The following is a 24,437-nucleotide window of genomic DNA, read 5'->3' as shown; positions in this document are numbered from 1 at the left end:
GGTGGGTCAAAAGACATGACACTTGATACTTTCTTTGGGTTCTGGCAGGTAGTTATATATAGAATAACTAAATTAACTGACTAAAAAGGATGTTCAACTTCAACCTTATCATCTTCAGGACCTCCTTAACTTGTAGGGTACTTCTTCCATACGTAGCAGAGATTACAAGTTACGTAACAGACCCGCCATCCTAATCACTGCAACACTGCTTGTACTGGGTCTCTTTGCCATCCTTAAGATTTAAGACTGTTAAAGCTCCAGATGATCAAACAGAATAAATAGGGGAGATGGAAGCCCTTGATTTCATCACAATCATCACACATCAGTCACAACATGGAAAGCTCTGCAACCCATATTCTCATTCTCTTCGCTGTCATCTCATGCATGAGAACTTGCTCAGGAGCAATGGTTGATCCTAGTGCAGATGCAGAAATGGAGTTCATTAAGAGTTCATGTGATCGAGAGACACTGTATCCAGATTTGTGCTTTCAGTCACTCTCCCCTTATGCTTCAGCTGTTCATATGAACCCCAAAAGGTTGGCTCAAGTGGCCCTTGCTGTTAGTCTTTCCAGCGCAAGAAGCACTTCAGATATGGTGGTGAGCTTGTCTAAAGAGAGTGGCATGAATCCTACAGAAGCAGCAGCTGTTGCAGACTGTGTAGAGACCATTGGTGATTCTATCAATGAGCTTGAACAATCTTTTGAGCAGATGAAGCAGCTTGGAGGCCATGATTCTGATCTACAATTGAACAACATAGAGACATGGGTTAGTGCTGCTTTAACCAATGATAATACTTGTATGGATGAGTTTGAAGGAGAAGCCATGAATGGAAATATCAAGAACACAATCAGGGGTGGAATTCTGAATGTTGCTCAGCTCACCAGCAATGCTTTAGCCCTAATTAATAAGTTATCATCCAATTGAGTTCATATTCTAGCTAAATTTTATATGTATAATGTATCTAACTTCTTGATTTCTACTCTTACAATGATACATGGAAAGACGAAGCTTTTAGGTCAAAATAAAGACCCTTACATTTCATCTAATGGTGAACACTTAACAGGCTTGTAGACGTGACTTAGTGGTTATCGGGTATGATTAGAAATCATGTGGTGATTGGTGATCTAGATATAAACATTACAGGTGCAAGTTTGGCCTCAGCATTCTTGACCTGCCGCTCTAAGCCTTGACTAAGGCCAAGGGCGAGTCTAAGATAACCCTTTGGTCTGCTGGGGCAGATTCGGCCCATTCTTAATTTTTTTACCTTGATTCTGATTTTGGCTCCAATTCTAACCCTTAATTTTGGCCACAATCTTGACGCTAATTTTATTCTTAATTTTAATCCTGATTCTATCATTGACTTTTACCCTGATCTTCATATTAACTTGATATAAGCCTTGATTTTGACTTTGAGTTTGATCATATTAGAATATGAATTCACTTTTTATATTCTTTTTTAGAGTAATTTTTATTTGGAGCACTTGAAGTTCGATCTAAATCATTTATAGTTCCCAAAAATATTGACATCTTTCTTTCGCCTCTAATTTGGTATATCATAAAAATAAAAAATAAAAAATTTAAAATTTAGAAAAATTTTTAAAAAAAAAAAAAAAACCAATCAAAGATAGAATCTATGTTTGTAACTAAAATACCATTTTTTTTTTTACTTGAAAAAAATACCCATATTTTGTAGAAAACTAAATTACCATTGATTTATTTGTTAACAAAGTTTTGAATAGGGATATTAATTTATCAAACAATTGTGAATGATAACATCATTATCTACAACTTAACTTTTATCTAAAATGAATTGACGTCTAATGTTTGATCTCAATGAATTAGGAATATGAACAAGGATATGACTCATCATGGCTAGGGACAAGGTTGACTCAGAGCTAGGGACATGGCTAATTAGGGTCAAGGACAAGGCTAATCAAGGTTAGGGACAGGGTTAGGGCCAACCAGTCCTGACCGGGCCCAATCAGGGACAATCAAGGCTGAAATGGGCTTGGCTTGGCCTTGTGGGGCTTAGGGTTAGAGATAATAATCATTGGCCCTAAATTAAGGTTAGGCTGGAATGAACTTATATTAAAATATATAGGGATGGGCTTGGGATTGCAAATGTCCTGGCCAAGTCCCTCTGTTGCAGCCCTAGTAGATATTGTATTGTTATCTTTTTATTTGCAAGATAAATAATTCTTTTCTTTTCGTTTTTCCTTTTAATTCTTTCAACATATTGATAGCTCTATATGTATAAAAATCGTTTAGTCATAAATAAGCTTGCATTAAAATTTTTGGATACTAACAAGTAACGACACAAGTTTACAAGAACAAATCTTGTCCTAGCTAAATGGGTCAACTACGTGAATTTTTGCTCACTTTTTAAGGCCATACTAAATGTAAGGCTTGAGCTATGCATGATTCTAACTTGGTATATTGATCCTTAGTGTTTCATTTCATTTATCAACACAATATCTTCAACAAAAACCATATACCGATGAGGTTACCATATACCGATGAACCTCATCTTGAATGTTTTTGGTTAATTAATCTATTATAAGTGCAAATAAATATAAATTATAAAATTTAAATTCTTTTCTCAGACTTCTAAATTTTATCTCGGGACTGTAGTCAAAGTCGATTGTATATGAAGATCTTTTCTAAATATAGTTAACAGTATCAATCCATAATAACTAGGGGTTGCTCCCTTCTTGTATCTTTTTTTTTGGGTTACTTTGTCCCCTTGTCTTGATTTTTTTCTACTTTATCCCTGTTTTTTTTCTATTCCACCTTAACTTTGTCTATAAGTATATGCCCCCCCCCCGTGGCGCTCTGTTGGTTTTCTGGGGGGGGGCATCTTTTTTTTTTTTCAAAACCCCAAAAAAACCCCGCAATATATATATATACTTATATGCTTTTTTTTTAGTTTTTTTTTTTCTCTTTATAGGGAAAAATATAACTTTATATTTCACTATCTATATATATAGCAAAGTATATATATATATATATATATATTTATAGAAATAAAATTTTATTTGTAATATTTCTTTGTAAACTTTCATACTGTTAGCTAAATTTACTCTATAATAAGGTTTTTTCAAAGTCGATAAATACCATATGAAGATCTTTTCTAAATTTAGTTAACAAGAATCAATTCATAATAACTAGGAAGTTAAGCCTACCCATTACATAAAATGAAATCATTTTTTAATTTATCATAATATATAAAATCTCAAGAGAGCTGCATTGATATGCATTTACCTTCTTGATTTCTACTCTTGTCAAAGATTCTTAGAAAGATGAAGCTTTTAGGTGAAAAATAAAAGCCTTATTTCAATTAGTTATGTATTTGTGAAAATAAAGATATAAATTACAGGAAAGGGAAAGAAATAAAAATTTTCAAACCTTCAAAAAATTCAGTAATTTTTTACATTTCCAACCTGCTTAGTCCAAATCCTTTTAAGTTTGATTGCAAATAGTTATTCTACTTTGCAGACAAGTTCTTAAGATTTGAAAAGTAAACCAAAAACAAAATTTCTTTACAACCAAACCGGGGCTAATGGTTTCTATCTGCATCAATTCCTTGTAGAGATCAAACACAAAATATTTTAGATAATTTTCATTTCAGCTTTCTATAACCAACTAGGTGGACGTGCCGGAGTGGTTATCGGGCATGACTAGAAATCATGTGGGCTCTGCCCGCGCAGGTTCGAATCCTGCCGTCCACGCTTTTTATTTTTCTTTATTCTGATGCATTTTCTTCTCTTCTCCAGGTGGCTTCTTTAATTAATTACCTGAATAATTTATTGTTTGCTAAGCCATGCATACTCGCTCAATGGGGTTTTCTCTATTTAGAGAGCAGCGAGATCCTTGACTTGTCCCGGTGAGAATATGAAGAAGTGATCGGCTTCCTCGATTGCTGCTCCATCATCATCTGAAACCCTAGAAAGGGAGAGTAGGCACAAGGTGTATGACGAAGATTCCAAGCATTTGAGGTAGTTGGCCTCTGTAAATTATAACAAATGATGAATAATGGGGGTGTGGCAAACCCAAAAGTCAAGCTCAATTGGGTGAGTTTAGAAATGCTATTGACAAATGTGGTTGGTAGAGATAATGTGTTCGGGGTCTTTGTATTCTTAGTCAAATAAACGCAAAGGGAGAGGACTGATCAAGGAGAATATAGACAGAGTATTCTGCAACCCATCATTCCTACAAGCTTTTAGTGGACTCGATGCTTATAAATTGACAATGGTGGGTTCAGACCATACACCTTTGCAAGACAGACCGATGAGGTTCTCATATGAGGTAAAATGGGAGAGTCATCTAGATTTAAAGGATAAAATTAAAGAGGGTTGGATGGCAAATGCATAGGGTTCTCATACTTTCTAGCTTCACCAGAAGATGAAGAGTTGTTCTAAAACTCTCAAGTAATGGAATAAAGAGGTACTTATTCCATCAGTTACTAATGAGATAACAGAGACACAAAAGGAATTACAGAGGATCCATTAAAGTAATCATACTGGAAGTGATGATCATGGAGAATCTAAATTGCTCTTGAAACTGGAAAAGCTAACGATGGAAGAGGGACAATTTTGGCATTAGAGATCTAGAGTATAGTGGTTGCAAACAGGGGACAAGAACACAATGGTTTTCCACTCCATCACAGCCAATAGGAGACAATGGAATGGCATTCATAAGTTGAGGTCAAGTTTTGGACATTGGCTTACAGAAAAGAGGGACATCATGGAAGAATTTCGATTATATTTCTCAAACCTGTTTACTTCTTCCCAACCGCTATCCCCCACCCAGTTTCTTAACTGCTAGTTCTGGACCATGCATATCATCATTAGACAATGACCACTTGTGTAGACCTTTTCTAAGGGATGGAATAAAGAGGGCACTCTTTCAAATGAAAGGCAACAAGGCCCCAGAGGTAGATGGGTCGCAGGCCAGATTCTTTCACAAGAACTGGGATATCTTATGGGATGATCTCATACTAGGCATCCAACATTTTTCGATAGGGGCTACCTTCTGAAGTGTTTAAATAAGACCATAATCTCCCTAATCCCTAAGAGGAAAGACCCCCAAGAGGTTGGGTATCTCAGACCTATTAGCCTATGTATTGTTCTTTATAAAATCATTGCCAAATATTGCATGACTAATAGATTAAAGCCCCTCCTACAAGGCATTATTAGTATTAGTCAGAGTTTTTGTTCCTAATGGGGTCATCCCTGATAACATCTACCTAGCCCATGAGGGCTTACATTTTATGAAAAACTCAAGTCCAAATCTAGGTACATGGCTCTCAAATTATATTTAAGTAAAGCAAATGATAAACTAGAGTGGTCATTTATTGAAGAGTCTCTTACATTTTTGGGCTTTGTTGTTCATTGGTTACATTAGATAATGCAATATGTGACAACAGTAGAATACAAAATCAAAGTGAATGGCCATTTCTTAGATAGAGTTTTGCCTTATAGGAGCTTGAGCCAAGGTTGCCCATTAAGTCCATTATTAGGATGCTATGTCTAAGAGATTGTCCTCTCAAATGAAGATTTTTAAGACTTCCTTTGATTCATGTGTCATGATAGTTTTGAGATTAACTATCTATTTTTTGTTGATGATTGTATGGTGTTTACCCCTACTAACCATAACAATGCTCATCTGATTGCTCAAATCTTGTAGGATCACTCACAAGTTTCTGGCCAACGTATAAATACTTCCAAGTCCTCCATCCTCTTTAGTAGGGGAACCCCACCTACCACTAGAAGGTACATCTCTTCTCCTTTGGAAATTAATGAAGTGTCTTCTCATGGAATTTATTTGGGACAGCCTTCCACCTTTGGTTAGTCAAAATCTGAAAATTTTTGTTTCATGTATGATAGACTTCACTCTAGGTTAGTTGGGTGGAAAGGGAGACTTTTGAGTCAAGTTGGTAAGGAAATTTTAATAAAGGTTTGTGGTGACAGCCTTTCCAGCTTATTCTATGTCTCACTTCTTAATCCCAAAGGAGATGTGTAATAAATTTAATTCATTGATTAAGAATTTTTGGTGGAAAAGTGAAAGCAAATTTGAAATTCATTGGTTAAGATGGAAACATCTTTGTCGATTAAAGGAGGGTGGTTTGGGTTTTAGAGATTTACACTTGTTTAATTAAGCCCTATTGGCCAAGCAAAGTTGGAGACTTGTCACCAACCCAAATCCTCTTTGGGCACAAAGAATGGGGGCCAATATTTAAAACACTACTCCTTCCTCCATGCCCCAACTCCCCATGGATCTTCATAGGGATGGAGAAGCATTCTTGTGGGGAGGGACACCCTCAAGCTAGGACTCTTGAGGTGCATAGGTAATGGTTTAACTACTTCCATTTTTAATGACCCATGGTACCCAAGTCCTCTCCACCCTTTCATGTCTTCTCCCCCTCCCCTCAATGGTGGCCTGAGCATGGTGTGTGAACTTATTAATTGGTCTCAAATGCATTCAATTGTGACCTTATTGATATCCTTTCTTTCAGATACAGAAGTGTCCCATGTTACCTCTCTCCCTATTCATTCACTTTTTTTTAATGTCAAATCAACATATTTCCAATTGGTGAACAATTCTCTTGTCTGCACTACAGCCTAGGCATCTTCCTCTTCCCAACAAATTGGTCAAACATTCGGAGGATTAGAACTCATCCTAAGACTCAAACCTTCTTTTGAAAGGTGGCTCAGGGAACCATTCTCACAAGTAAATGGCTCTTAGTTAGACATGCATGGTTCACCCACTCCCCCTTGTGCTTAGTTTGTTCATCTAATGCTGAATCAGTTATACATACTTTTTTCTTTTGTGAGCATGCTTCTCTTTGCTGGAAATTCTCTCCATTGAGGATAAATGTAACAGATTTTATAGAGAATTCTATGTTGGATCGAATGGGGTTTATTGATGATAGATTTTAATACTCTACTAATCTAGAGTTAGTCAATTCCATTTGGAGTTCATTATGCTGGACTACAAGGAAAGATAGAAATGACTTCTTATTCAATGAGTTCATTTCTCCCTCAATTCATGGATCTCTACCCTATTTATCTAGGTTAGTTACTGAAATTGAATTCGGTAACTCCTCTCCCAAGGTATGATCAAAGGAGTAGCCTCAATGCCTTTTCCTTTTTCAGCCTTCTATTTCCCATAGTGACTTGTTTCTTTGTAGATGGAGTTTTGGATTTAACAACACTAAATGGAGCATGATGATGTATACTTTGGGACCCTATAGGCAACTTTGTAGTAGCACGATCAAGAGTAAGCCATAGTGTCTCAATAGTAATGATAGAGATGGAGGCAATTTGAAATGGAGTCATTTTTGCAATCCCACTTAATTTGAATAGAGTTAGGATAGTTTCAGATAGTAAATTTTCCATTTTGTTCTTAAATGGGCAGCCTTGTTCCTTAGATTGGGCTACTTGCGGTATTTTCTATAATAATATGTATTATGTATCCAGGTTTGAATTGATTTAGTTTTATTTTGTTAATATGGTAGGTAATGCTTTTGCAGATTTCTTAGCCAAGGGAGTTCTTAAGTTCTCTTAACTATGTTTGGTGGCAGTCCCCAACTCTTTTTATTGTTGAAAACTCTTTTATCGCCCCTCGGAATGTTGTCCTAGACAAACTAATAATACAGATCCAGTTTTGATAAAAAAAAATAAATAAATAAATAAAAAAGTTCCCCCCCCCCCCTAAGTAAGGCTTGTATGGTTTTCCCTCTACCCGTTTTCCTGCTTCTATGCATTTTCAGTGTTCCTATGCAATGAAAGTTCAACCCAACCCACATAATAATAATCACAATCACAATTATGTATGCTTAGTTTTTAGGGTTTTAAAATAAGATGTTATGTTGGATGATCCTTCACTTTTCAAGAGAAACTCTTTATTTTAAGAGAACTCTGAAAGTGGCTCAAAATTGTGCCAAAGTGTTGGGTTGTTAAAAAAACTCACTCATGAAATAGATTGAATTACACATATGTTTGGGCTCATGAAAAAACATGAACCTTACAAATCCAACTCCTTAATACATAAAAATATATTTATAAGAACATATTATTTTTTATATTATTTTTTTGTTTTGAAGAAACCGTTTGAGTATCATATTGTTACCCCAGGGGGAGAAGGGTGCTGCTCCACACCATTGATATGGTGGAGATCCCCCATGTTTTCAGAGGTTGGGCCCCTACATCAATGGTGTGGAGTTGTCCCTTCACTCCTTCAAGGGTAAAGGAATCAAACTCGTGAAGGATCATAAATTCTTTCCATGAATCTTATATGTTTTTATCTATTTTTATTTTTTATTCAGCTTTAAATTCAATGAAGTTATCATAAATTAGTGACCCATTTGATAATCCATTGAAAGATATATTCCGGTGTTTCTTCCTTCAAGAAACAGAAAAATCGGCCGAAAACCGATTGATAAAACAATTTTGTTGATTTTTTTAAATTATTATTTTTTGTAACATAGATTGAAACTTATGAAGATCTTTGCTCGAGAACAGTTTTGACACAACAACTATTTGTTGTTGCATCTATTTCCCAAAGCAATAGTTGGGCACAAGCTAGGTTTAAGTGAAAGAATTTACAAAGGGGTATCCATGGAATTTGACATTCCATATATAAGAACTTTGCTAAAACCCTGTCGATGGTGTTTTCGTTTCCAGAAGCATGTCTTATCAAACGCCTAAAATAGTTTCATTGATGGGTACCTAGTTATCCACTTTAAACCTTTTTTCTTTTTAACCTTGCTATACCATCCTAAGGTGCTATTGAATGGAAGGATCTTATCAATGTTCAAATGTAACTAATGTGTCTCTTTTGTAAAGCATTTTTCCATGGTGGCCATTAACGCTTGCTCCTAAAGTGGCCAAAATAGGACTTAGCTCTTTGCTTCCAAAAAATTAGTGTTGCTTCTGGTGTTTTTCAAAGAAAAAACACTTGGTGGATTATCAAACCGTCCAAACCAAGTAGTTCTACCAAAAAACAATAATGACCAAACCTAAGTAGATTTGTGTATTATGTTCTCTCTTTATTTGCTAGTTAAGTATTTATTTTCTTTTTCTTTTTCTTTTTTTAAATTCTCCCAGTAGAATATGATCTACAAGTTCAACATATTGATAGCTTTATATGTACTTAAAATTGTTTAGTCATCAATAGTCTTACATAAAAAAATTTGGGCACTAACAAATTGTTACTAGTCAACCAATAATTCCAGTTAAAGCCAAAATCAACATTATACATTCAACTTTAATGGCCTTTTAACACCGTTAGGTTTGAGGGGGACAAATAGAAATTTCAAAAAGAGCAAAGTTCAATTGGTAATTAAGCTATAGTATACAGGCAGGAGTGATTAAATAAACTAACCTCTCTAACCCGTTTCAGAATTCCATTAAAAGAATACATGATTTATCACACATAAAAACATAAAATAGCTATGGAATGTTGGGTTTTTACCACCAACAGAGTGGACCGAACATTGGATAGAACTAGCCCAAAATCGATAGGTTTTCAATGCCCAACTTGTATGCCATCTAATTAACCTCAGTCCACATCAGGTCTTAATGGGCTAAGTTCATTTTGGTTTCAACAATTCCATCCCCATAATTAACACCCTAGCTAGGTATGGAAAAAGGAATCTCATTCACGAAATACTACTAGTAGTCTGAACTAAATGGTTAGTAGAGACCTCGGGGGGTAGGGTAGGGATTTCGTGTTGTTGTGATTGAGAAGACTACAGGATTTTTGATTCAGGAGAAGAGAGAAATGATGAATTAGGGTTTTCACAGCTAAGAGACTAGCCAAGGATCAGTATGATCCTCTAAGCTATACTGCGAACTGACTCTAACTTTGATACCAACTTTAACCAATCGAGATAGTCATAGCCACCCAATTTGGATTAATTCACTCAAATACCCAAAAGAGTAATCCACCATCCCACAAATCATGTCTCAGACAATCACCAAACATTCCACACAATAGTCCAATCATGAGCAAGAATAAATCAATGTCATAAATATTAATAAAGAATATATTAAGTAATAAGGTTCTCAGAAGGATCTCAAACCCAAATTAGAGTGCAGAAGTGATGACATGACTAAAGTAATCACCTGGAAAGGATAAAGTATAATCAAAATTCCTGGGAGGTCTTGCGGAAAAATAGCTTGACGCCAGGATGATAAAAAGCTCAACACCTCTCATTCTTCTTACTTCTCATTCTTCTTACTTATGAAATATGAAAAAGAAAAAAAGGAAAAAGGAAAAGGTCGTCATATGCAAAACCCCTTGGAGAAATCTGGATCTCTCCCACTTCACACCTCAGAACGTGCCTTTCTTCTCTCTATAAGAACGGCGCGTTCACATCTTCTTAACCCGAAAATGGCTGAGGAGAGGAAAGGTTCCTTTTTGAGGGTACTCCTGGGAATAGATCCAGTTGACCTACATCAGGTACATGCCTTAAGTAAAATATAATTTCAAAACTCAAAAATCTTTGTATCACAAACGGTATAGGTCAACTCATGAGTCGAACTAATTTGGTACATGCACTCGAGACACGAACATTCTTCATTGTGAAAGCTATAGTCCCCAAAATCTTGTACAATGTATGGATCAGTCGTTGGTGTCTCGTATTCTTGAATTTCTGTGACATATAGATCTGCAACAAACTCTAAAACAACAATTTTTCCGAAGGATGGGCTCAAAAGAACTCAACAAGTAGTTCACAAACAAATAACTAATATCATAGTCTAAATCAATACATCATATAATGCAGCATATCACGAATTGGAATGCAACAATGAAACTATACTCTAACGGATGCTAATCTCTAATGGAAGAAACACATTAAGGTAGAACACCAGCTTCCTCTAGGTAGGTCTTGTCACTCTGATCTTTCACGGGTTGGTTACCAATCTTAAGATCTAGGATAAGGGGTCAAGGCATTCTTCTCGAACTACCACCATGGTTGGGGTTTAGGTCAACACTCTCTCACCACACCATTGGTATGAATACTGGCGTGTGTCAGGGTTATATCAAGCCCAATGCAAGTCAACTACACTGTCACATCAACCTAGGTTCAGATACCTCCCCTCATGCATCTCACACTCTTTATCCACCCATAGTAGAATCAACATATCCTATGGCACCAACCAACTCGAACTACACATTCTCTTAACCTTATTGGTCATCTACATATAATGGATGGGAAGCTCTCATGTTCTCTCACGGGTTAGCTACCAGTCTTGAGCGCTTATGAGCCCAAATCTATTATATGCAATCCTATCGATGAATGGCCCCCACGATGTGGTTGTTTCCTCTCACGGGATGGTTACTGGTCTTGAGCGCCCACCACCCCACATTGTTTCAACACTCAACATTAATACCCACGCCGATAGGGTGGGATATGACAGGGTACCTAACCAAACTTCACTAGACATCCTAGTCATGGCATCTAGTAATCGTGAAAAGTGCCAAGAGCACTAAAGGATAGCGTCCCATACCACCTCCACTAATTTCCCAAGCAGAAACACCCAAAAAGGTATTATTAAATTCACAATCACAACACATATTCACTTTCCATAAGTAGCAAGAAGGTTCAATCACATTCCCAATTCATAAATCAATCTAAGTCCATAAAGTCACATGCCGATCCATATATCAATAGAATCATTAATCACTTATATTTTGTAATTTTAGAGTCATAAACATCATTCCTAAACCCTAAAACAACAGTATGTGATATTATAATCAAGTTTCATAACAATCAATAATGTAACAATGATTATTTGCAAGTGAACGTCTTCACCTTGCTATTGATTTGCAAACTTGAAAAATAAGTCCAAATGTATGTTCACACTTCCCAAAAAGTCATATTAACGTGTTGGTTCAAAATTAGAAATAACCCTAGAGATCTGACATTAAAAAGATAAACAAATGACCAACATTGCAGTGTGTGGTTGGTCGGAGTGGTTGCTTGGGGCAACCAAACGAGGCGACAAGAGCAGGTTTGGTCACTTGGGGGATTTCACAGAGATCCTACAAAGCTATATTGTAGACCGACTCTTACTTCGATACCAACTTTAGTCAAAGACAACCATGGATCAATATGATCCCTCTAAGATATACTACAATCCATCTCTAACTGGAGACAACTAGGGTTGTAGATTGAGGCACACTAAGACTATTGATTTGATGAGTTCTTCTAATCTGGCTTTCTGGGAAGTAAAAGGAAAATTAGCTATCATATGGTCATCTACCATTAGAAATAGTTATGATGGGTCCCTCCAACGTCTCAAGTCTTTTATTCTCTTTTCTCTCCACAAGAAAGAGGCACAGAAGGGAAGATGGGGAGATTGAAAAAGGCTTCATCACTATGAAGGTTTCAATGTTTGGATTGATCTTCTTTAACATATGTTGGTGTAATGTGCATATGGCTCTCCTCCTGAATATTATATTGTAATCCTTGCATGGGTTTCAATTAAAATTTTGGAAAATGCCTATGATTGTTCTAACATTTTACATTATCAACAGAGGCTAAAGGTTTTTCTTGAACATGGCTACCTGCTTCAATTCCTGAAAAACATAATCTAACATGAATACCAAATTTGTTTTATATTTGATGAGAATTAATCTCAGCTTCATTAAAGCCAACTGGTGGACGTGCCGGAGTGGTTATCGGGCATGACTAGAAATCATGTGGGCTCTGCCCGCGCAGGTTCGAATCCTGCCGTTCACGCCTTTTAATTTATTTTATTTTTGGCTGATGATTATATGGTGTTTACCCCTGATAACCATAACAATGCCTAATTACTCAAATCTTGTACGATCACTGACAAGTTTCTGGTAACATATAAATACTTCCAAATCTTCCATCCTCTTTATAGGGGAAGCCCACCTACCACTAGAAGGTACATCTCTTTTCTTTTGGAAATTAATGAAGTGTCTTCTCATAGAATTTATTTGGGACTGCCTTCCACCTTTGGTTAGTCAAAATCTAAAATTTTGGTTTCATGTATGATAAACTTCACTCTAGGTTAGCTAGGTGGAAAGGGTGACTTTTGAATAAGAAATTTTAATAAAGGCTGTGGCGACAGCCTTACCAGCTTATTCTATGTCTCACTTCTTAATCCCAACGGAGATGGGTAATAAACTTAATTCGTTGATTAAGAATTTTTGGTCATTAATAATTAAAGGCTGTGAATTCATTAATTGGTCTCAAATACATTCGAATGTGACCTTATTGAGATTGTTTCTTTTAGATAGAGAAGTGTCCCATGTTACCTCTCTCTCCCTATTCATTCACTTTCCAACTACAAATAAACGGGTGTTGAAGTTCTCTATTGATGGCATTTTTAATGTCAAATCAACATATTTCCAATTTGTGAGCAATTCTCGTGTGCACTACAGCCCAGGCATCATCTTCTTCCCAACAACATTGGTCAAACATTCGGAGGACTAGAACTCTTCCTAAGATTCAAACCTTCTTTTGAAAGGAGGTTCATGATGCCATTCTCACGAGTAAACAGCTCTTTGTTAGACATGGTTCACCCACTCCCTTGTGCTTGTTTATCTAATGATGAATCAATTATACATACTTTATTCTTTTGTGAGCATGCTTCTCTTCGTTTGAAATTCTCTCAAAGTAATAGATTTTATAGGGTATTCTATGTTGGATTGAATGGGGTTTTTTAGGATAGATTTTAGGGATAATTATTGTTGCCCCCTTGTACTCTGATTTTATTACTACTTTATCCCCTCTACTTTTTAAAATTGCTAATTCAACCTTTAACTTTGTCTAAAATTAATAATGCCCCCTTCCGTTAAGCTTAGTTAGTTTACTGATGATGTGGCATCTATATATTTTTTCAAAAACCCAAAAATAACCCTACAATTATCTATTTACTTATTTACTCTTTTGCAAGTTATAATACTATCCTTAATTAACTATGGAGAAAATTTTAATTAAGTTTTCTAAAAAGAAACTACCGAATAAAGAAAAGACTTGATTTTCTTCTCTAAAAATAAATCGTAGAATAAATGAAATATGTGATTAAATAAAATTTAAAATAGAAACTAAAATATTAGGAAATATCAAATGTAATTCAAAGTTGAAAATTGAAAATCTCCTAATATATGCTAACCATTGTACAAAGTGTGTGGTCCCATCAAAACCAAAATTTATCATAAAATATAAGATTTTAAGGATATAATTGACATTCAATATAGTTTCTAAAAATGAGGGTAATGTCATATTTTTAACTTCTTAATTTTAATGAAGGGTAAAATAGACATTACATATTTGATGTTAACAATCATTTAACACCGTTAGAAGTGAGGGGGGCAACAGTAATTTCATAAATAAAGAGGTTTGATTAGTAATAAAACAAAAGTACAAGGGGGCAATAGTAATTATCCCTAGATTTTAATACTCTACTAATCTAGTTAGTCAATTCCATTTGAAGTTCATTATGCTGGACTACAAGGAAAGATAGAAATGACTTTTTATTCAAGGGCATTTCTCCCTTAATTCATAGATCTCTAACCTATTTATCTCAGTTAGTTTCTGAAATTGAATTCAGTAACTCTCTCTCCCAAGGTATTATCAAATGAGCAATCTCAATGCCCTTTCCTTTTTCAACCTTCTATTTCCCATAGCGACTTTGTTTCTTTGTAGATGGAGCTTGGGATTTAACAACACTAAATGGAGCATGAGGATGCATACTTTGGGACCCTAGAGACAACTTTGTAGTAGCACGATCAAGAGTAAGCCGTGGTGTCTCAACAATAATGATAGAGATGGAAGCAATTCGAAATGCAATTATTTTTGCAATCCAACTTAATTTGAGTAGAGTTCGGATAGTTTCAAATTGTAAATCTGTCATTTTGTCCTAAAATGGGCAGCTTAGTTCCTTAGATTGGGTTACTTATGGTATTTCTGATAATCATATGACCTATGCGTCCAGGTTTGAATTGATTTAGTTTTATTTTGTTAATAGGGTAAGTAATGCTTTTGCATATTTCTTAGCCAAGGGATCTCTTAAGTTCTCTCTTAATTGTGTTTGGTGGCAGTCGCCATCTCCTTTTATTGTTGAAAACTCTTTTATCGCTGCTAGGAGTGTTGTCCTAGAGAGCCTAATAATATAGATCTACTTTTGATTAAAAAAAAGTAAATATAGAAAATAAAGAAAAGGTTTTTTTTCCCCCTAAGTAAGGCTTGTATGATTTTCCCTCTATACTTTATCCTGCTTCTTTGCATTTTCAGTGTTTCTATTTAATGAAATCATGTGTGTATAGTTCAACCCAACCCCCCAAAAAAATAAAAAATAATAATAATCATGTATACTTAGTTTTTAGGATTCTAAAGTAAGATGTTATGTTTGGATGACCCTTCAAATTTCAAGAGAAACATTTTTTTTTTATAAAAATTCTCAAAGTGGCTCAAGATTGTGCCAAAGTGTTGGGTCGTTAAAAAAAATACACATGAAATAGATTGAATTACTCATATGTTTGGGCTCGTGAAACAAGAAACAAGAAACATATAAGAACTTTACAATGCAACCCCTTAATACATAAAATTTATATTTATAAGAATACTATTCTTAATATTATTTTTTTGTTATGAAAAAACTGTTTGAGTACCATTGTTACCCTGCAGGAGAAGGGCACTACTCCATACCATTGGTATGATGGAGATCCCACATGTTTTTGGGGGTCGGTCCCCTACATCAATGGTGTAAAGCTGTCCCTTCACTCCCTCACGGGTAGATGAATCAAACTCTGAAGGATCATACGTTCTTTGCATGAATCTCATATGTTTTTATCTATTTTTATTTTTAATTCGACTTTAAATTCAATGAAGTTATCATAAATTAAGGTCCCATTTGATAATCCATCGAACAAAAAAATCAGCTGAAAACTGGTTGATAAAACTAGTTTGTTGAATTTTTTGAAACATATATTGAAATTTATGAAATTCTTTGCCTCAAGAAGTAGCTTTGACACAACAACTATTTGTTGTTGCATCTATTTCTCGAAGCAAAAGTTGGACGTTGGCTAAGTTTAAGTGAATGAATTTACAAAGTGTTGAATTTTTGTTTTAAAATAAAATAGTAATATAATATAATATACTATTTAGATAATTTTCAAAACATTAAGACTCTATCTCCCTAGTTTTGTTTTAGGACTCTTGTTTATTCTTACTCTATAGGACTCTTCTGGATGTCTATTAGGTAATTTAGATTACCATATGTGTTTAGTCCCACATCCGATGGAGCTAATGATTACATGATTTATATATACATATATAGCTCCTAAGTGGGGTGTATGCCGGTAGAGAGCTAAGTGTGGATCACGCGCATGCACCGAGATGGAACGAGTAGGGCGTGGTTGCGGTTGTGGTCCGTAGACCCAGTTTTGGGTTTTGCAGTAGGGAGGTGACAGATCATACAGTCACAACTCTCTGAAGGTGACGTTACGTACATATGTAGCTCTCTGAAGGTGTCCATACAAGCCTATAAATAGAGGTAAAGCTCTGAACAAAGGACTTACTCTAATTTTGGTGAAAAAACAGAAATTCGTATTCTAGAGTTAGAAAATTTCTTGCGTTTTTTGTTTTCTTCATTACTGTGTTGTGTACTACTTTCGTATCTCCTTAGCAAGTAGTATTTGTTGGAGTGCTAGCCTTCAGATCTAGGAGTTGTTGTATCTTGGAGGTGAGAACGTCAAGGTCAAACCCAGTCTGCACTGAAAAGGGCGTTCAAATACCTTAAGGAAAAGTATTGTTCGTACACCTCAACTCACCCTGTTCGAGTTCGTTCTGATTTTCCTTTCGCTTCTTCTACTACATTCGGGTAAGTGATTTTGACATAAGGTATACTTTATATATTCATTTCTCCTTGATTCTGTTATTGGTTTGTCTATATTGTGCCTCTGGAGTAGAAGGACCAAACCTAAGTGGCTTTGTGTATTTGATAGATAATCAAACCGTCCAAACAGAGTAGTTCTACCAAAAAACAAAAAGGACCAAACCTAAGTAGCTTTGTGTATTATGTTCTCTCTATATTTGCTAGTTAAGTATTTCTTTTCTTTTTCTTTTTTCCTTTTAATTCTTCCAGCAGAATATGATCTACAAGTTCAACATATGACAGCTCTATATGTACTTAAAATTGTTTAGTCATCAATAGTCTTACATAAAAAAAAAATTAGGCACTAACAAATTGTTACTTGTCGATCAATAATTTCAGTGAAGACCAAAATCAATATTACACATTCAATCTTAACAGCCTTTTAACACCATTAGGTTTGAGGGGGAGAATAGAAATTTCATAAAGAACAAGGTTCAATTGGTAATTAAGCTATAGTATAGGGGCAGGAGTGATTATCCCTGAAATAAACTATCCTTTCTAACCCATTTTAGAATTCCATTAAAAGAATACATGATTTATCACACATAGAAACATAAAATAGCTATAAAAGGTACGTTGGGTTTCAAATGTTCAGTTCGGTCCATTCAATTCAATTCAAGCTAAGACTAACGGATTGGACCGAACTAGCCCAAAATCGATAGGTTTTCAATGCCCAACCTGTATGCCATCCAATTAACCACAGTTAGTCCAATTCAGATCTTAATGGGCTAGTTCATTTTGGTTTCAACAGTTCCTTCCCCATAATTGACATCCGAAGGATGGAGAAAGGAATCTCATTCACCAAATACTGCTGGTATTTTGGACTAGATGGTTAGTAGAGACCTAGTGGGGTAGGGTAGGGATTTAGTGTTGTTGTGGTTGAGAGGACTACAGGATTTGTGAGCCAAGAGAAGAGAGGAATGATGAATTAGGGTTTTCATGGTTAAGAGATTAGCTACGGATCAATATGATCCTCTAAGCTATACTGGAAACCAACTCTAACTTTGATAGCAACTTTAGCCAATCGATATGATCCTACAAAGCTATATTGTAGACCGACTCTAGCTTCGATACCAACTCTAGTCAAAGACAGCCATTGATCAATATGATCTTTTAAGCTATACTGCAAACCAACTCTAGTTGGAGACAACCAAGGTTGTAGACTTAGAATACTGAGACTATTGATTTGATGAGTTCTTCTAATTTAGCTTTTGTAGATAATAAAAAGAAAATTAGTTATCATATATTCATCAATCTACCATTAGAAATAGTTATGATGGGTTCTTCCATTCTTTCAAGTTTTTTATTCTCTTTTTTCTCCACAAGAAAGAGGCATATAAGGAAAGATGAGCAGATTGAAAAATGTTTCATCACTCTGAAGGTTGTAGTGTTTGGATTGATCTTTTTTAACAAACGTTGGTGTAATGTACACACGACTCTCCTCATGAATATTATATTGTAATCTTTGTATGGGTTTCAATTAAAATTGATTGTTCTTTCTAACATTTTACATTATCAAACTCGTTAGTCCAAATACTTTTGAATGCAAATAGTTATTCTACTCTCCAGCCAAGTTCTTTAGATTTGAAAAGTAAACTAAAAACTAATTTCTTCTAATTATAAAAGTTTTGTTTTATTTAAAATTTCTTTAAAAACGAAACAGATGCTAAAGGTTTTTCTTGGACCTGACTACCCTCTTCAATTCCTGTGAGACGTAATCTAACATGAATACAATTTTTTTTTTTTTTTTTTTTTTTTTTAATTTCAGCTTCATAAAGCCAACTGGTGGACGTGCCGGAGTGGTTATCGGGCATGACTAGAAATCATGTGGGCTCTGCCCGCGTAGGTTCGAATCCTGCCGTTCACGGTTTATATATTATATTGTCTCTTTATTTGCAGGTTAAGTATTTCTTTATTTTCGTTTTTCTTTCCTTTTAATTATTTACTCATAAATAATTCTATATTAAAAATTTTTAGATACTCACAACACAAATTTGGTATCCTAGATTTTAGTTAACAAGTATCAATTTAGGAAGTCATAAATTTGATGCTTCTTAGAGCCTATTCGTTAAAGAAAACAAAGATATCGTTTGTTAATCTAATCATTATTTATTGTATCTCAAGATAATTGCGTATATTCTTTTCCTTTCTACTAGGTAATGATTCTTAAATTTATTTGCCTTAATCATACTCAAATGGATAGTAAGTGAGACTCTCACTTTTAATATATGAAGTTTTTGTCTTTTTAAAGTGAGCAAAAAGGAATAATTGAAAAGTTGTGAAACTATTAATGATATTTTTCTATGATGAGACAAAAAATACTTTCCATAATTTTTTCTTAAAGAAAACTACAATCATTTCATCTTTTGAAATTTTTCTGAAGAGGGATTAGTGGAGTATAATTTTTATTTATCTCCTTTTCTTTTAAACTTTCTTTAGGGGTCTGGTATCGTTTTGGCTTAAAAGTAATCATAACTATTCATATATGTCATTTTATTTTGAATTTTTATAGAAATAGTTATACTAAATTGGATTTTTTTTGTGTGATATACATTATGTTTTTATGGAAGAGAGACATTAGAATATTAAGCTGCGGGCAACACCAACATGGCTCCTCATCCATAAACCAACCAAACAAACACCAAATGGACAGTCCCCACCCCCTCATAGAAGCATACGTATGTTATATTAATTTTAAGGGTAAATATCACTTACCTCCCCTCTTAGCTGGACAAATAGCACTTACACTCCCTCTTAGTTGGATAATATCACTTACCTCCCCTCTTACCTAGCAAATATATCAAACACCTCCCCTCTGTTAACTTTCTCGGTTAAATTTATCTTTTACCGTTAAATATTTTTCTAAAACCCCAAACTTCCCTTGGTTAAATTTTTTTTTTATTTCAAACCCTAAATTACCATAATCACCCTAACAGTTAAAATACTAAATTACCCTCAATTAAAATAATTAGTATAAACTGAAACATCATAGTTAAAAACTAAATTATCTTTAATTATTAAAATCCCAACATACCCTCTCTTTTTTCTTTTCTTTTTTTAATTTGATGAAACAATTAAAAAAACACGTACTACTATCAAGTAAATTTAAAAATGCAATTAAAAAAAAAAAGGGTATGTTGATAAAATTAAGCACGTACTACTATGTTGGGTTTTTCTCTAATTGTTTGATAATTTAAAAAAAAAAAAAAAAAAAAAAAAAAAAAAAATGTTGGGCTTTTAATAATTAAAGAAATTATTATTTTTTCAATGTGAGATTAGCATATGAGTTGAGAACTTGGGATTAGATACCCTCAACGAAAGCATGGAAGTGGGATTTAATATTCATGAGGGTAGAATATTGCGGTCCCTTCACACTTCTCTTACATTTTTGGGCTTTGTTGTTCAGTGGTTACACTAGATATTGCAATATGTGACAACAGTAGAATATGAAATCAAAGTGAATGGCCATCTTTTAGATAGAGTCATGCCTTATAGGAGAGCTTGAGCCAAGGTTGCCCATTAAGTCCATTATTAGGATGCTATGTCTAAGAGATTGTCTTCTCAAATAAGGATTTTTAAGACTTCCTTTGATTCGTGTGTGTCATGATAGTTTTGAGATTAACTATCTATTTTTTGTTGATGATTGTATGGTGTTTACCCCTACTAACCATAACAATGCCCATCTGATTGCTCAAATCTTGTAAGATCACTCACAAGTTTCTGGCCAACGTATAAATACTTCCAAGTCCTCCATACTCTTTAGTAGGGGAATCCCACCTATCACTAGAAGGTACATCTCTTCTCTTTTGGAAATTAATGAAGTGTCTTCTCATGAAATTTATTTAGGACTGCCTTCTACCTTTGGTTAGTCAAAATCTGAAAATTTTGGTTTCATGTATGATAGACTTCACTCTAGGTTAGTTGGGTGGAAAGGGAGACTTTTGAGTCAAGTTGGTAAGGAAATTTTAATAAAGGTTAGTTGTCTCACTTCTTAATCCCAAAGGAGATGTGTAATAAATTTAATTCATTGACTAAGAATTTTTGGTGGGAAAATGAAAGCAAATTTGAAATAAGTTGGAAACATCTTTGTCGATTGAAGGAGGGTGGTTTGGGTTTTAGAGATTTACACTCTTTTAATAAAGCCCTATTGGTCAAGCAGAGTTGGAGACCTGTCACAAACCCAAATTCTCTTTGGGCACAAAGAATGGGGGCCAATGTTTAAAACAATACTCCTTCCTCCATGCCCCCAACTCCCCATGGAGCTTCATGGGGATGGAGAAGCATTCTTGTGGGGAGGGACACCCTCAAGCTAGGACTCTTGAGGTGCATAGGTAATGGTTTAACTACTTCCATTTTTAATGACCCATGGTACCCAAGTCCTCTCCACCCTTTCATGTCTTCTCCCCCTCCCCTCAGTGGTGGCCTGAGCATGGTGTGTGAACTCATTAATTGGTCTCAAATACATTCGAATGTGACCTTATTGATATCCTTTCTTTCAGATAGAGAAGTGTCCCATGTTATCTCTTTCCGTATTCATTCATTTTCAAACTCTGAATAAATGGGTGTTAAAGTTCTCTATTAATGGCATTTTTAATGTCAAATCAACATATTTCCAGTTGGTGAACAATTCTCTTGTTTGGACTACAGCCTAGGCATCTTCCACTTCTCAACAACATTGGTCAAACATTCGGAGGATTAGAACTCTTCCTAAGATTCAAACCTTCTTTTGAAAGGTGGCTCAGGGATCCATTCTCACGAGTAAATGGCTCTTTGTTAGACATGGTTCACCCACCCCCTTGTGCTTAGTTTGTTCATCTAATGATGAATCAGTTATACATCCTTTTTCTTTTGTGAGCATGCTTCTCTTTGCTGAAAATTCTCTCCATTGAGGATCAATGTAACAGATTTTATAGAGAATTCTATGTTGGATCGAATGGGGTTTATTGACGATATATTTTAATAGTCTACTAATCTAGAGTTAGTCAATTCCATTTGGAGTTCATTATGCTGGACTATAGGAAAAGTTAGAAATGACTTCTTATTCAATGAGTTCATTTCTCCCTCAATTCATGGATCTCTACCCTATTTATCTAGGTTAGTTACTGAAATTGAAATCAGTAACTCTTCTCCCATGGTATGATCAAAGGAGTAGCCTCAATGCCCTTTCCTTTTTCAACCTTCTATTTCCCATAGTGACTTTGTTTCTTTGTAGATGGAGTTTGAGATTTAACAACACTCAATGGAGCATGATGATGTATACTTTAGGACCCTAGAGGCAACTTTGTAGTAGCACAATCAAGAGTAAGCCATAGTGTCTCAATAGTAATGATAGAGATGGAGGCAATTTGAAATGGAGTCATTTTTGCAATCCCACTTAATTTGAATAGAGTTAAGATAGTTTCAGATAGTAAATCTGCCATTTTGTCCTTAAATGGGCAGCCTTGTTCCTTAGATTGGGCTACTTGCGGTATTTTCTATAATAATATGTATTATGTATCCAGGTTTGAATTGATTTAGTTTGATTTTGTTAATAGTGTAGGTAATGCTTTTGTAGATTTCTTAGCCAAGGGAGCTCTTAAGTTCTCTTAACTTTGTTTGGTGGCAGTCCCCAACTCTTTTTATTGTTGAAAACTCTTTTATCACCCCTCAGAATGTTGTCCCATACAGCCTAATAATATAGATCCAGTTTTGATAAAAAAAAGAAAAAAAATAAAGAAGTTTTTTCCCCCCTAAGTAAGGCTTGTATGGTTTTCCCTCTATCATTTTTCTGGCTTCTATGCATTTTCAGTGTTTCTATGCACTGAAAGTTCAACCCAACCCACATAATAATAATAGTAATAATAATAATAATCACAATCACAATCACGTATGTTTAGTTTTTAGGGTTCTAAAATAAGATGTTATGTTTGGATGATCCTTCACTTTTCAAGAGAAACACTTTATTTTAAGAGAACTTTGAAAGTGGCTCAAAACTGTGCCAAAGTGTTGGGTCATTAAAAAAACACACGCATGAAATAGATTGAATTACACATATGTTTGGGCTCATGAAAAAACATGAACCTTACAAATCCAACTCCTTAATACATAAAATTATATATATAAGAACATATTATTTTTTATATTAGTTTTTTGTTATGAAAAAACCGTTTGAGTATCATTGTTACGCCAGGGGGAAAAAGGGTGCTGCTCCACACCATTGATATGGTGGAGATCCCCCATGTTTTCAGAGGTTGGACCCCTACATCAATGGCGTGGAGTTGTCCCTTCACTCCTTCAAGGGTAAAGGAGTCAAACTCGTGAATGATCATAAATTCTTTCCATGAATCTCATATGTTTTTATCTATTTTAATTTTTTTTATTCGGCTTTAAATTCAATGAAGTTATCTTAAATTAGTGACCCATTTGATAATCCATTGAAAGACAAATTCTGGTGTTTCTTCCTTCAAGAAACAGAAAAATCGGCCGAAAACCGATTGATAAAACTATTTTGTTGATTTTTATTTTTTATTTTTTTTGTAACATAGATTGAAACTTATGAAAATCTTTGCTTCGAGAAACAGTTTTGACACAACAACTATTTGTTGTTGCATCCCAAAGCAATAGTTGGGCACAAGCTAGGTTTTAAGTGAATGAATTTACAAAGGGGTATCCATGGAATTTGACATTCCATATATAAGAACTTTGCTAAAACCCTGTCGATGGTGTTTTCATTTCCAGAAGCATGTCTTATCAAACGCCTAAAATAGTTTCATCTCTGGGTGCCTAGTTATCCACTTTAAACCTTTCTTCTTTTGAACCTCGTCGTTAACCCTAAGGCTATACCATCCTAAGGTGCTACTGAATGGGAGGATCTTATCAATGTCCAAATGTAACTAATGTGTCTCTTTCGTAAAGCATTTTTCCATGGTGGCCATTAATATTGCTTGCTCCTGAAGTGGCCAAAATAGGACTTAGCCTTTGCTTCCAAAAAATTAGAGTTGCTTCTGGTGTGTTTCAAAGAAAAAACACTTGGTGGATTATCAAACTGTCCAAACCAAGTAGTTCTACCAAAAAACAATAATGACCAAACCTAAGTAGATTTGTGTATTATGTTCTCTAGTTAAGTATTTCTTTTCTTTTTGTTTTGGGATAATTACTATTGCCTCCCTGTACTTTGATTTTATTACTACTGTATCCCTTGTACTTTTCAAAATTACTAATTCAATCTTTAATTTTGTCTACAATTACTATTGTGCCCCCTACCGTTAAGTTTCTTTAGTTCATTGATGATGTGGCATCTTTATATTTTCTCAAAAACCCCAAAATACCCTTATATTTATCCTTTTGTCAAGTTATAGTAGTACCCTTAATTAACTGTTATAATCAGTTTTATTCTAAAAAAAAAAAAAACCACCAAATAAAGAAAGAATGATTGAATAAAACTCAAATAGAAACAAAAAAAAGAAGGAAAATCGAATTCAACTCAAATTGGAAACTGAATATCACCTATTTTTAGAATAAATGAAGTTCAGTGAAGGT

General features: G+C 34.7%; 3 non-coding genes and 1 pseudogene across 3 annotated transcripts; all 4 read left to right on the top strand.

Moving 5' to 3' along the window:
* The first annotated feature begins 321 nt into the window (after positions 1–321).
* On the top strand, positions 322–1,057 carry LOC149029586 (pectinesterase inhibitor 7 pseudogene; annotated as a pseudogene).
* A 2,589-nt stretch (positions 1,058–3,646) lies between these two features.
* Positions 3,647–3,728, top strand: TRNAS-AGA (transfer RNA serine (anticodon AGA)). The gene has a single exon. It is a non-coding gene; the product is annotated as a tRNA-Ser (tRNA).
* Positions 3,729–12,669: 8,941 nt separating this feature from the next.
* TRNAS-AGA (transfer RNA serine (anticodon AGA)) lies at positions 12,670–12,751 on the top strand. Its single transcript has one exon. It is a non-coding gene; the product is annotated as a tRNA-Ser (tRNA).
* A 5,953-nt stretch (positions 12,752–18,704) lies between these two features.
* On the top strand, positions 18,705–18,786 carry TRNAS-AGA (transfer RNA serine (anticodon AGA)). Its single transcript has one exon. It is a non-coding gene; the product is annotated as a tRNA-Ser (tRNA).
* The last annotated feature ends 5,651 nt before the right edge of the window (positions 18,787–24,437 follow it).

This window comes from Hakea prostrata, chromosome 1 (assembly GCF_041222555.1).
Source record: "Hakea prostrata isolate BN-2017 chromosome 1, UWA_Hpros_2, whole genome shotgun sequence".
NCBI lineage: Eukaryota > Viridiplantae > Streptophyta > Magnoliopsida > Proteales > Proteaceae > Hakea > Hakea prostrata.
This window is presented reverse-complemented; position numbering and strand designations above follow the sequence as displayed.